At 39.1% G+C, this 13713-nt stretch overlaps 1 long non-coding RNA gene across 4 annotated transcripts in view; it reads left to right on the top strand.

Annotated features, from left to right (window-relative positions):
- LOC109268764 (uncharacterized) overlaps window positions 1-13713 on the top strand; it is an 85222-nt gene that overhangs the window by 52779 nt on the left and 18730 nt on the right. For all 4 annotated transcript variants that reach the window (XR_008419534.1, XR_008419532.1, XR_008419533.1 and 1 more), the window contains 2 exons: window positions 5448-5537; window positions 7004-7163. This is a non-coding gene — a long non-coding RNA (uncharacterized LOC109268764). The remainder of the gene's footprint in view (window positions 1-5447; window positions 5538-7003; window positions 7164-13713) is intronic.

Here is a 13713-nt window from a genome sequence, read left to right as displayed (position 1 = left end):
AGAAATGTCAAGACTTCTTCAGACTCTTAGGATTCTCTTATTTTTTTTCTTTCATTCATTCCTCTTCTGTTTTTCTTTCTTCCTTTTTCACATTTCCTTCTATTTTCTATCTACCAAGATAAGTGTAAGACTTCCCACTGGAACCCATTGCTGTTGCTTTATTGATGAAATCCTAAAACTCCTCAGTTTGGCTCCAGAACCCTCCATAATTTAGTCTCTGCCAACTCCTCTAGCCCGAAAGTCCAACAGTTGTCCTTCACAGTCCAGAAAAACCAAACACTGGATACTATGCTGCCTTCTACCTGCCAGTCCCTCCCTCCACCCCCTGTGGTGTTTTCTTTGACTTGCCTTTCTTCGGAAGACTCCATGGTGGTCCTTGATTTCACTTATTCCACTTTTTTTTTTTTTTTTTTTTTTTTGAGACAGAGAGAGAGAGAGTGCAAGCTTGGGAGGAGGAGGGGGAAGAGAGAGAGAGAGAATCTCAAGCAGACTCCACACTCAGCACACAGCCTAACACAGAGCTCCACCCACACCCTGGGATCGTGACCTGAGCCAAAATCAGGAGTTGGACGCTCAACCAACTGAGCCACCCAGGGGCCCCACTTGTTCCACTTTCAACTAACCCTCTCACAGGGTTAGTCAGTCAGCTTACCCAGGCATAAATCTGTAAGTGGCATAAAACATGCCCCCCCCCACCCCAATCAGGAAATGTGGTGCTGGTAAACCTAGATTTTGATGTGCATCTCCTTATGTAAGTGGAGAAATTGAAATCAGTCCAAATTCTAATTTTAGTGCATGTAAGAAATCTGTTAGTTTGAATTTGAACATGTAAGAGGAAAACTTAATTTATTATTAATAATCCTTCACTGACTTCTAAGGAAAGTGGATCTCAATGAACTAGAGGATCAATCTTGGAGCCTTTGGCACGCAGCAAGACAGAAATAAGTAGAAACAAATGGTTGTTGTGCAAGTTTGCTACAAGAGCTGGGCAGAGTGCAAGTGCTTGGCCTAAGAGAGTTTAGGAGAGAAGAGGGAAGCTCCAAGAAGGTAGGGATCATCCTCAGGAAGACTTGCTGCTGCAGGGAGGAAGAGGGGTTTTCAAGCCAAATATAGAGATTTGAAAGAAGAGCACAGCTAAAGGACTCTCTCTCTTCCTTTTTTTCCCTTTTTGTGAAAAGCTATGCACTATTCCCCAGTGGAATTTTCAGGAAAATGTCTACTTGAATCACTTACTTTATCTTCATTTTTATTTGTTTTTTTCAGTGTTTATTTATTTATTTTTGAGACAGAGCACAAGCGGAGGGGGAGGGGTGGTGCAGAGAGGGAGACACAGAATTCAAAGCAGGCTCCAGGCTCTGAGCTGTCAGCACAGATCCCAACGCGGGACTCAAACTCGTGGACTGTGAGATCATGACCTGAGCCAAAATCAAGAGTCCAACACTTAACTGACTGAGCCCAGTCAGGTATCCCTACCTTATTTTTAAATGGAGGTTTGTTTTGAGGAAACTTAAAGAAGATGAATATTCTGCTGGCATAAGGGTTAGAGACATGAAGAAAAAATATAAATGTCAATTTGCAGAAAATTAGTTTGTCCTTCATGCGTGTGTGCGCGCGCACACACACACACACACACACACACACACACACAGTTAAGGAAATATCTTTAAGATATTGGTTTGAAGAGATACCAAGTGAGTAGCTTATGCAGAGTTCACAGATTCCTTAATACAACGGTACTTTTTATGGATTGCCCCGTAACACTTGACTTTCCATACACCAACTACTCCCAAGGAGTGAAGGATTTTCATGCTGGTACTACCTGCTGGATTATTGGATGGCTCTATTATTTCTGTTAAACAGTAGTTTGTATTCTTTTTAGAACGCTTTAATTGCATCTGGTCCTTATTGTTTCATAAAAATGAGTCAAAAACAAAAAAAAAATACTAGTGCTAATACTTGTAAAAAGTATAAACCCATTCACTTGATACAACTGAGAAATGCATCCACTAGGAAAAAAGAGGATCCATTATAAGAAAATGACAAAATTAGTCAATCTGTGCCTAAAGAGCAGTCAAGATTGGAGCAGGGGAGGGGCACCTGGGTGGCTCAGTCAGTGAAGCCGAAATCGGACTCTTGATTTCTGCTCAGGTCATGATCTCACAGTTCATGAGATTCAGTGTGGTGCTCTGTGCTGACAGTGCGGAGCTTGTTTGGGATTCTCTCTCTCACTCTCTCTCTCTGCCCTTCCCCCACTCCCTCTCTGTCTTTCCAAATACATAAATATTTAAGAAAAAGATTGGCGCCTGGGAGTGGGAGAGCAGAGTGGAGCACTTCAGGGAAAAAAGGGATTTGATTGAATAAGTGATGTGTCTGGCATTTGGAAAAGCTATTGCTGCAAGTACAGCAGATTGATAGAAAAAATTAAGGATTATGAACATTGGAAATTAAGAAAAAAAAAGAGGCAGTGGTTAACTCTAAAAAAAGATGTAAAATTAAAAAAACACACACGACTTATCTCAACAGTAAACAATTACATAGTTATAATAATAATGCTGATTTACCCCCAGATGTGACCTAACTCTGTTGAATGAATGAGAATAGTGAAAGTAGGGTTAGAGCTCTATTCTCCATAAGAAGAAGTGGATAGATTTCTAAAATTCGTAATCAAGAAATAGCAGTGTAGGAATATTATTTTGAAATATGCCCAAAGGGGGAAAAAAAAGAAATATGCCCAAAGAAACAGCTAAAAGTTGCCTATCATGACAGATACCAGAATTGGTGAATGGTGAAACAGGAACTGCTGTTTTTTATTACAAGCCTTTTTTCACTATTTGATTGTTTTTTTATTTATAAATTTTTTTAATGTTTATTTTTGAGAGAAAGAGACACACAGAATCCAAAGCAGAGTCCAGGCTCTGAGCTGTCAGCACAGAGCCTGATGTGGGGCTCGAACTCATGATCTCTGAGATCATGACCTGAGCTGAAGTTGGACACTTAACCTACTGAGCCACCTAGGCGGCCCATTGCTATTTGATTGTTTTAACTGCAATGCATTATTTCGATGAGCAATTAATTCATTAAACAATACTTTTAATTAATTATGTTAACAATTATTATTTATTAATAATTAATAATTATTTTATTTATTTATTAATAATTATTGGCAAGTAATTAATTAAACAATATTTTAAAGTGGGGGACCGGGGCACCTGGGTGGCGCAGTCGGTTAAGCGTCCGACTTCAGCCAGGTCACGATCTCGCGGTCCGTGAGTTCGAGCCCGGCGTCAGGCTCTGGGCTGATGGCTCGGAGCCTGGAGCCTGTTTCCGATTCTGTGTCTCCCTCTCTCTCTGCCCCTCCCCCGTTCATGCTCTGTCTCTCTCTGTCCCAAAAATAAATAAAAAACGTTGAAAAAAATTAAAAAATAAAATGGGGGACTGCCCATATCATCTCCTTTATGACTTTCATCTATTGTTCAAGAGGAAGTTAACTGTCATATGCTAGTAGTTTCCCTTTAACGTGTAAAATACATGATATTGACAGATATCTTGCTTGAAGTTCCCAAGATGTGTTAACTGCTGGGAGCCAGATGGGTCATAGAGCACATAGAGGTACCTGTCAATACCTAACTGTTACCTCTGCTCCTGCCTGAGTACTTCTGCCCTTGTGTTCTGACTGTGGCCCTTCTGTTAGCTCCAAAGTGGTATGTTTTAGTTCTGAGTACTTTGGCTTGGTTCTATGAAAGTCTATATCCTTCCTCGTTTGGTCTAAGCTAATTTTACCTTCTCATCTTTCTAGAAACCTCTTCTCCTTTCCAAATTTTCTTTCAAACTCCACTTTTTCTTTTCTTTTTTTCTTTTTCTTTTTCTTTTTTTTTCTTTTCTTTTCTTTTTTTTTTTTAGCGTACTTTATTCATTCACCCAACAGGCATTTTTTTAAGCCATTATTCTGGGTCAAACCCAATGCCAAAACCCAGAGATAGGAAGAATATATGGTCAGAGGAGATAAATTTCTTAAGTTACAATTTGGATTTCTTTTAGAAGATTAGGGTGCCACTAACCCTCTTGTCTTCTAGGAACATACATGAAAACATCACTAGGCTAATAAACAGGATGTGCACTACTCTCTCAATCTAGGCAGTAGCCACAAACCCTGCCTTAATGCAAGCCTGAGGTAAATGGCGGTGTTAGAGACTGCATTTGGAGTCTGGCTGCACTGGGGATTCCTACTTTGTACACTGATTAATAGACCTCTGTGCCTGCATATTCAGGCATGCAATTGTGAGGACATAGGCAGGACCTTCAGAACAGACCTTGAGTCCACTTATCCAAATAGTAAACAAAAGGCAAGGACCACAAGCCTCTTTTTTAAAATATTGGCTCTGGGCCCTGCCCAAATGTGCTTGCTGCCCCTACAGGAAGTAGAATCTGTTGGACTTGGGCTCAGAGTAGGAGGACAAGGAGTCTTCAACACCAGTCCCCTTCAACACCAGAGTCTCCAACTCTGACCAGTCATTTCAGTTACTCCTATGAAGAAGAACCAAGAAAGGGCAAATAGAGAGAGGATGGAAATGTAGTAGAGTTTCTCTCTTCCTGAGATTAAGGCAAACACACAAGGAAAGGGGGAATGAAAACCTTTGCCTGTTCAACAGTTTTCCTTACTCCTGTGTCTTCTTTCTTCTTTTCTTAAAAATAATTAGAAGCACAAAGATATAGAAGAAACTCAACGTTCAACTAGATCATGATTAAACACACTTCCTGTATTCATTAACATGAAAAAAATGCTAATAAAGCATATTTGTTAAATATATGTATGGCCATCCCTAAAATGCATACATCAGGGAGAATTGACCTCAGGATACTTGGGGGCCCAGTGTTGTGGGCCACATAATCACATCACATGGTATCCTTGAATGGTTGCAAGGATTGAATGAATTAAAATGTACGAAGTGTGTAGAATAGTGCCTGGCATGCAGAGAGACTCAGTTGCTGTTCTTGTTGTTACTATTATTATTAATTTTTATTTGTGTAGCATATTATAGTAATTATTTCATTTGATTCTCACAACTTCCTGTGAAGGAAGTAGAACAAGTCATATTGCTGCCCTTACAGATAAAAGTTTTTCAGTATTCTATGTGCACAATTCAGATTTTCTGATTTCTGGTTCAAAACCCCAAACATGGGTAGATACCTGGTTTTCCTTATTCAGAAATGTAAAGATTGGATTTCTTGGCTTCTCTTTGGGAACCCCCAGATGATGACAAGGTAGAAATTTGAAATTCTTGTACTCTACTGGGAAAAGAAATGATCAGCTTGAATTATTTTCAGTATTTGGCTCTGCAGTTTCCTGGGCAAATCAATATGTGTTTTAGGCAACTGATAAACATTTGCTTTTTGTCTTGCACAAGAAAATATTTCACATGCTGATTGTTTTATTCCTCTTAAGTCAGATGGTTATGGAGAAAGAGAGGGGTGTGAACAAGATGTCACTCCCAATCCCTTTCCTGAAGGAGGTTGACTTCGTCCATTTGGCAGGGCAGGTGGGTATCATCATCCTCCTTTTTTTCTTAAACACATCTTTTAGCTTTATATAGATAAATTATGTATAATATATATATAAATGCATATATAAAAAATACACATATGTATGTACATATGCACATACACACATGAATAAATAATTGAAAACATGCTCTGCACATTGCTCTTTAACCTGCTGGGTTTATTTAACAACATGATTAACCCCAAGAACGTTTTCCTATGTCCTATGAATTAGTCAGATTTGCATTCCACTGTAAAACCCAACATATCAAGGGTCAAACAGGTAGCAGTGATATTTGTTGTGCAAAATAAGAAACCTAGAGGTAGGCAGTCTAAAGCAGGTGTGATCTCTTCACGCGATGGACTCTGGCACCCTTAGCGTGCCATTTTAGACCTTGTGTTTGTTACTGCATTCTCACAAGATGGTTGCTCCACCCTTCACAGGGCATCTGTATCCCAAGGAAAAGGAAGAGAAAATGCAGAGAGCAAAAGGTCCATATCAGCTGAGACTGCTTCTGATTAAAGAGCTTCTCTAGAGTCCAACCTAACAACTTCCACTTACATCTCACTGGCCATATGGCCACGCAATGCCACCAGGAAACTGCTATCACCCGTTGTGTTCTTTAGGAAGCAGATGCTGGGTGGAGTTAGGAATGTAAAAGGTTTAATGGGGAGTAACACTTGTGAAAGAAGCAGGACACCAAACTGGTCAGGAGGGCCATCATTCCCTAATGCAGACCTGACAAATCTCTGCCAGCCCAATGTGCAGCCCCAGGACAAAGATTGCCATTAGGGAAGTCCTGTGCTGGGTAGAAATGGTTAGGCCTTTATATTACCATCTTATTTAGTCATTGGCTAGGAGCTGCCTCCAGGAGAGCATGATCTCAGCTTGAAATTTGCCAGGAGCTATAAAAATGAGTCAGCTAATTTTGAGACTCTCATACTCCTTGAAGTGTGTAGCAAGTCCTTTCTTAAAGCAAGGGGATCTGGGCAGCACATCTCTACATTTGCCACGCTGGAAAATGAAAGTTTTAATCTGGGCACACTGCCTTCCCAAAGATACTTGGAGTTCTGTTATTAGGGAAGAATAGAGTATATCATGTAGGTCATTGTTGTATCTGATATGCTTCAAGTTTTCTACTCAGGAGACATGAACAGTCTTGTCAGATAAAAGCAGATTATTGAACAAACTTCCATGAGTAGTTGTGTGCCATGGTGGAAGGGTGTCCAGAAACAGAAATGTCATCTTCATTGGAGAGCATCTGTAGCTCATCTTCCCATGGCATCAAACTGCCTCTCATGTTGGGTAATTCAAAAAGAAATGGGGCTAGCTTAGAGGTGAAATGGTGGGCACAGGTAATGATACAAATAAATGTGCATAAGTGTTGCTGTTTGTCTCCTCTCCTAATTTTGTACTTTTGTAAAAGTCACAGGCATAATTTTGTTTTGTTTTGTTTTCCTTTAGGCTTTTAAAGATTTGGCTCATTGATATTTTTAATTGGTAAACTGGGGAGAGACCAATTATTCAGTCCTCTCTTTTGAGGTCGAATAATGCAGAGGCTCTTTGGATGATGCAAAGTCTCATTCAAAAAAGGAATTCTCCAGGGAAAACTGAAACAAGTGGGGTAAGAAATTTAGGAGTTATAGATTTTTTCCTTTAGGATGTTTTATCTCTCTCTGTTTTGCCGAAGTTGCTTCCTCTAATCTGAATATTTCTAATGCTATCAAGAAAAATTCCTTGTCCCTTGCAGCAGGAAATATGTTTCACATTCTCCAGATACAATGAAGAGTACTTATGAAGCTCAGAAAGGATGTCCTGAGTCTCTCCCTGTTCAGATATCTGGGCCTGTGCTTGGGCATGGATCTAGCTGTTTGATTAATTCTAAAAGACAGCCATGTGCATACAAGTAAATCCTCAAAATGTGGAAATGTGACATAATAGAGAATACATCTGGGTCGTAGCTAATCTTGGAAAACTGGCGAATAATTTATTCTCCTAATTAGTTTCCTTGAAGTCTAACCAAAGTCCGCTGTTTACCAGTAATTAGGATCTCCATTTCAGCTCCTTCTTTCACAGAGAGAAAGAGCGTGATCAGTTTTAAATTGATAGTGAGTAATTAAAAGTTTTTAGATAATGTTTTTAATTAAAAATATATATTTACTATAGAAAAGAGAGAAAAGTACAAGAATGATTAAAATCGCTCCTAATTACACCAGCTAGAAGAAATCAACATAATATATTCTTTCAATCTTTCATAATATTTATACATTATGTTTTATACAGACAAAATGTGTATATGTATAAAAATGCATGTGAATTGGGACCACGCTCTGCACCCTGTTATGCTTACAACATACCATGAACATTTTTTCGTGTCATTAAGTCTCTTCTACAACACACTTTTCAAAGGCTGCAAGGTGCTCCATTGAACACATGTAACATAATTTATTCAGCTAATCTGTTATTACTGAACGTTTCATTTCTTTCTGATTTTACATTATTATAAATAATTTTGTGCTGAATAACCTTGTCACTCTCTCACACTCCTGGTTATTTCCTAAGGATAAATATATGGAAGAGGATGAACATTGAATATAGATACCCCTTGTTTCTGCCTGCTCAGAATTCCTTCTTCTTTTTTTTTAAGTTGACAGAACTGACCTCCTATTCCACTACTTATCCATTTCCTTTCAGGAATTGCTTTTGCTCTCACCTGGGAGAACTTTTTGTCACATGTTTGGGATTGATCACAGTGTCCTGTTTCCTATCACCTCAAACACAGTGACTGGTCCAGGAGTGGGCATATGACCCAAGCAGGACCAGTAGGAGGGAATTTTTCTAAGTCTGATAATGATGTTTGGATAAAAACATCTTTTTTCTTCCAAAATTATGGACACCAAGGACTGTTTAAGGTTGGAACTGACAAGGGCCATCTATGCCACAATGATACCAACATAGAAAAAAGCGGAGCTGAGAGATGGAGACAGAAGGGAGATTTCTGATGACATCATTTCAGTTTCTGGTTGCCCTAGACTTTTCCAATTACTTGTCCTAATATAGTCCTCTTTTTGCTTAAAATAATTTGAACTGGCTTTCTGACTTTAGGCAACCAAGACTTGACTAATGTAGATATCCTTAAGGTTTTGATACATATTTCCAAATTACTTCCCAGAGCAATATTGCCAAATAGACTTGTGGAATATGGAATTTTGAATTGAAGTGTAGTTGATATTGCTGCAACTTGCCAGTGTAGAATTACTGATAAGAATCAATCTTATCTCTTCTTTCCATACCCTCATCCCCTCCTGATTAAAAAAGCATTGCAGGCAAATCATGCTCAGGTGTGAGTAAAGGCAGGAATGTGATGAATATAGATCAAACAAGTGTTATATTATGCCCTTATGTCAGGCTGAGTAAAGCCCTTGCTGTCAGGGAGGGGGTAAAAAGCTTTATGTACTCCTTAGCCAATTATATAGTGAGTCTCTAACACTTTTACTTTCCTCCCATCTTTAAAAGTGAAAGTTAAGAGAGGTCTTAAGAGGAGGCACTTCAAGAAAGGAGCTAAATTATTCAGGAGTAAGTTGTCAACTTCAAGTTAGTGAGCCAAGGAAGAGTATTTTAGAAAGAAACTCAGTGACTGAACTAGGTGGGACCGATGTTTGGGAGCCAATTAAAGAGGCAGGCTGGTGAGCAGCTGTGGGAGGAGGTGGATTGGGGAAATATGATTTTAAAAGGCTGCCAAAATAACACTGGCAAAGACAAAGCGACTCCAACATTTCACTGGAATGACTTGGAAAGCTGTGCCTAATTCTGGTTCTCGTGTCAATTGCTTATATAGTTAAGGAAATGCAAATTGGTTCCAGTCTCACTGGAGTAGGCACTGCCCTCAAAAGGAAATGAAAACAATACTCTATTAACAGCAGTCCACTTAATTTGCATACTTTTGAGATATACATGTTCACTAGTGGTCAGCTGAAATTCCTGAATCAATTAATGTGTGGCCTAGTGCTGTTTCTTGAGAAACAGCAAGTGGTTTGTTTTACTCACCCTTTCATATACCTCCGAAAATGGTTTCTGGTTCATAGAATTACAAATGAACAAAACTGGAGAAAGAAGAGAACTTCAGAAAAACAGGAACTAATTGTTGAATGCTTTTAGAACATTTCCTGCTGGTCAGTAGAAGTGAATTAGCAAGCAAATGTTTTTAACCCTGCTTTTCATTGATTAAAAAAAATAAGTGTATCCATATCCTGACCAAATCAATGTTGAACACACATTTATAGAATATTTGCTTCTAGGGGACACTTGACTTTACCCAGGTCTTCTGGGAGGTTGAGAGTGAAGGATAGGATATAGCAGCAAAGGTATCTTTATTTTATTTTATGTTATTTTGTAAGTTCCTAGATTGCTCCATTGAAAAGACATCTTTCTATATTTCTGGAGAGCAGTTGGGTAGCCAGTGTTGCAAAAGGACAAACTCAAGGACAAGCCAGTTACACATTTTAAATTTTGGAAGCATTGTACCAGCTCTGAGAATGAGAAGGCATCTCCAGCCATCCATGGCTGTTTGGGTAAAGGAAGCACTGCTGTGGTGGTGGGGGCAGGGGAGGGAGCCAAAAATCAGGCAAAAGATCTGAAAAATTGGTGAAATAATTACCTTATTCACCCTCTATCTCATCCTTTCACCATCCTTCTAAGTGCTTTGACCTAAACACAAACTTGAGCTGAGTTCCAGCTCTGCTCACTTCAGTATGGGGAATCAGAGGGGAAATTGTATCTGCCCAGAAATTCCTTCCCTCAACTCTGCTGTTCCAGTGGAAGTAACTAAAATAAAACACAGGTATAGCAAAACTTAAAAAGAACATAAGTTGTCTATGTAGAAAATCTGAAAGAATAGATGAAAGACACCTGTGGAACGCATAAGCTACTAGAGCAAGGTTGCAGGATACATGGTTAATATGCCAAAGTCACTAGTGGTCAGCTGAAATTCCTGAGTCAATTAATGTGTGGCCTAGGGCTGTACTGAATACTTACGTATAAACCTAATAAAATGTATACAAGACCTATATGAAGAAAACCTCAAAACTCTGATGAGATAAATCAAAGAAGAACTAAATAAATGGAAAAACATTCCATGTTCATGGATAGGAAGGCCCAATCTTATCAAGATTCAGTTCATCCCAACTTGATCTATAGATTCAATTCAATTTCGATCAAAACCCAACAAGTTACACAGACAAAGAAGCAAAGGCAACACAGTGGAGGAAAGATACTTTTTCAGGAAATAGTACTGAAACAACTGGACATCTGCATGTAAAAAATTAATTCAGACACAGACATTACACCTTTCACAAAAATTAACTCAAAATATATCAGACTTAATTAAAAATGCAAAATTATAAAACTCCTGGAAGATAACATGGGAGGAAATCTAAATGACCTTGGGTGTGGTGATGATTTTTTAAATACAATACCAAATTCATGATCTATGAAAGAAATAATCGATAAGCTAGACTTAGTTAAAATTAAAAACTTCTGCTCTGTGAAAAACACTGTCAGGAGGATGAGAAGACACTAGGTGGGAGAAAATATTTGCGAAAGATATATTGATAAAGGATTGTTACCCAAAATACACAAAGAACAGGAGAAAATTTCAACAATAAAAAATAATCTGATTAAAAATGAGTAAAAGACTTGAACAGATACTTCACCAAAGAATATACACAGGTATAATAAGCATATGAAAAGATGTTCAAAATCCTATACCATCAGGGAATTGCAAATCAAGACAACAATGCCAATACCACTATGCACCTATTAGATGTCTAAAATCCAAAACACTGACAACACCAAATGCTGGTGAGGATGTGGAGGAACAGAAACCCTCATTTATTGCTGGGAGGAAGACAAAATGGTACAGCCACTTTGGAAGACAATTTGGCAGTTTATTTTCCAAAAACATTTTTTTAATGTTAATTTATTTTTGAGACACACACACACACACACACACAGAGCATGAGCAGAGGACGGGTCAGAGAGAGACACACACACAGAATCTGAAGAAGGCTCCAGGCTCTGAGACGTCAGCACAGAGCCCGACGAGGGGCTCGAACTCACAAACTGCGAGATCATGACCTGAACCGAATTTGGGTGTTTAACTGACTGAGCCACCTAGGCAACCCAACCATTTGGCAGTTTCTTAAAACACTAAACATATTCTCACCATATAATCCAACAAGTATATTCCTTGGTATTTACCAAAATGAGTTGAAAAGTTATGTCTACCCAGACCACCCACAGATGTCTATAGCACCTTTGTTCGTAATTACCAAATTTGGAAGCAACCAAGATGTTCTTCAGTAGGTGAATGGACAAATAAACTGTGGTACATCCAGATAATGGAATATTATTCAGTGCTAAGAAGAAATGATCTATCAAGCCAGAAAAGATATGCAGAAACCCTAAATGCATATCACTAAGTAAAGAAGCCCATCTGAGAAGGCTACATATTGTATGATTCGTACTATATGACATTTTGGAAATAAAAATGATCAGTGGTTGCCGTGGGCTACAGGATAGGGAAGGATGAATAGGCAGAGCATGGAAGATTTTTAGGGCAGTGAAACCATTTTGTATAATACTTTAATGGTGGATTACATTCATCATACATTTTTCAAAACCCTTAGAATGTACAACACCAAGAGTGAAACCTAATGTAAACTATAGACTTTGGGTGATAATGATGCATCAATATATATTCACCAGTTATAACAAATGCACCACTGTGGAGCTACATGTTGATAGTCAGAGATGCTATGCTCGTGTGGGGATAGGGAGTATATGGGAACTCTGTGCTTTTCACTCAACTTTGCTGTGAACCTGAAACTGCTCTGCAAAATACAGTTCATTTTAAAAAAGAGTGTAAGTGATAAGTTAGTGAGAAAGGGATAAAAGTGTTAAGAACATCGGCTAGTTTTCACTCATACTGCTCTAAAACAAAGTTTGCTTTCTTCCCTTCCTACTCCATCACTACCTCCACCTTTTTAAGCATTCAGTCCCTTTGTTTTTCTCCATTTGCTCATCATTTATCAGTCTGGTGTCATACTAGTATTTCCATATTTCAGGGTGGATACGCCTTACAGCCTAGGCCATGGGCAGACACGCCGAGATGGTTCCAGAATGATGGACTCATCCCTAGCTGAACATAATCCTATGTGTCTGATTCCTACCCGTTTGCTCCCAAACTTCCTGTCCTCTCCTATGCTTCCTTTCTGTCTCCGGCTCCCAAGCACTCTGGATCCAGGACCCCTTGGACCCACAGTACAGTGGACACGTGGGGCTGGACTGAGCTGGCCATTGCCAGCCCCAACCTTCTGAGGGGTTTCTTTTGCATTCACAAATAACCAGTCATCTAAACCAGGCCACATCTAAACCTGAGTGGGAGTGGGGCTGCAAGGGAGAGATCTACTACTTCTTTATTTCCATTACTTAGATTCCACTTTGGAGGGCTTTACCAGGTCCTAAAGAGAGTTGATTTGCAGCGTCTCTCAGTGGGCCTGCCACGGGTTACAGGGGTCTGTGAGATATAGGTAACTTTACATTTTTGCTGTCCTTAAAAAGTTTTAAACCATTTGAGAACTATTAAAAATTGTATAGCATTTGAAATTGTTTTTGCATGTTTGTAGGTAATAATTATACTATACAAAGAAAACAAAATGTTTCCAGCAAGCCTCAGATAGTCTCTCCCCAGTCCTCTCCAGGTGACAAATGGTGTCTGATGAATTGCATTTCCATCCTGGAAGTCAATACACCTGAGCTTAATCTCAGTTGCACTTAGTTACTTCATCTCTCAGCTTCCTTGTGTATAAAAAGAATTAGGGGTCTAGGTGATATGTCTCTTCCAGCTTTAAGATTTTATGATTTCTATACTTTGGATGCCAATACAAATGGTGACTGTTGAAGCCAACAGTTTCCTCCTGTATCATGCCTCTCTCAAAGTGAAACCTAAAAGCCAGAAAGGGTTTACTGGAAATGCCAGTTTTGGATTTCATCAACTCCCAGAGCAGACTGCCTACGGATCAGAAATTTTATATTGAGGGGTGCCTGGGTGGTCAGTGGGTTGAGCATCAGACTCAAGGCTCAGATCATGATCTCAGGGCTTGTGAGTTCCCATG

This window comes from Panthera pardus, unplaced genomic scaffold (assembly GCF_024362965.1).
Source record: "Panthera pardus isolate Hobbes unplaced genomic scaffold, ASM2436296v1 HiC_scaffold_6, whole genome shotgun sequence".
Taxonomy (NCBI): Eukaryota; Metazoa; Chordata; class Mammalia; order Carnivora; family Felidae; genus Panthera; species Panthera pardus.
The sequence above is the reverse complement of the archived record's forward strand: the minus strand, read 5'-3'. Positions and strand labels throughout refer to the sequence as shown.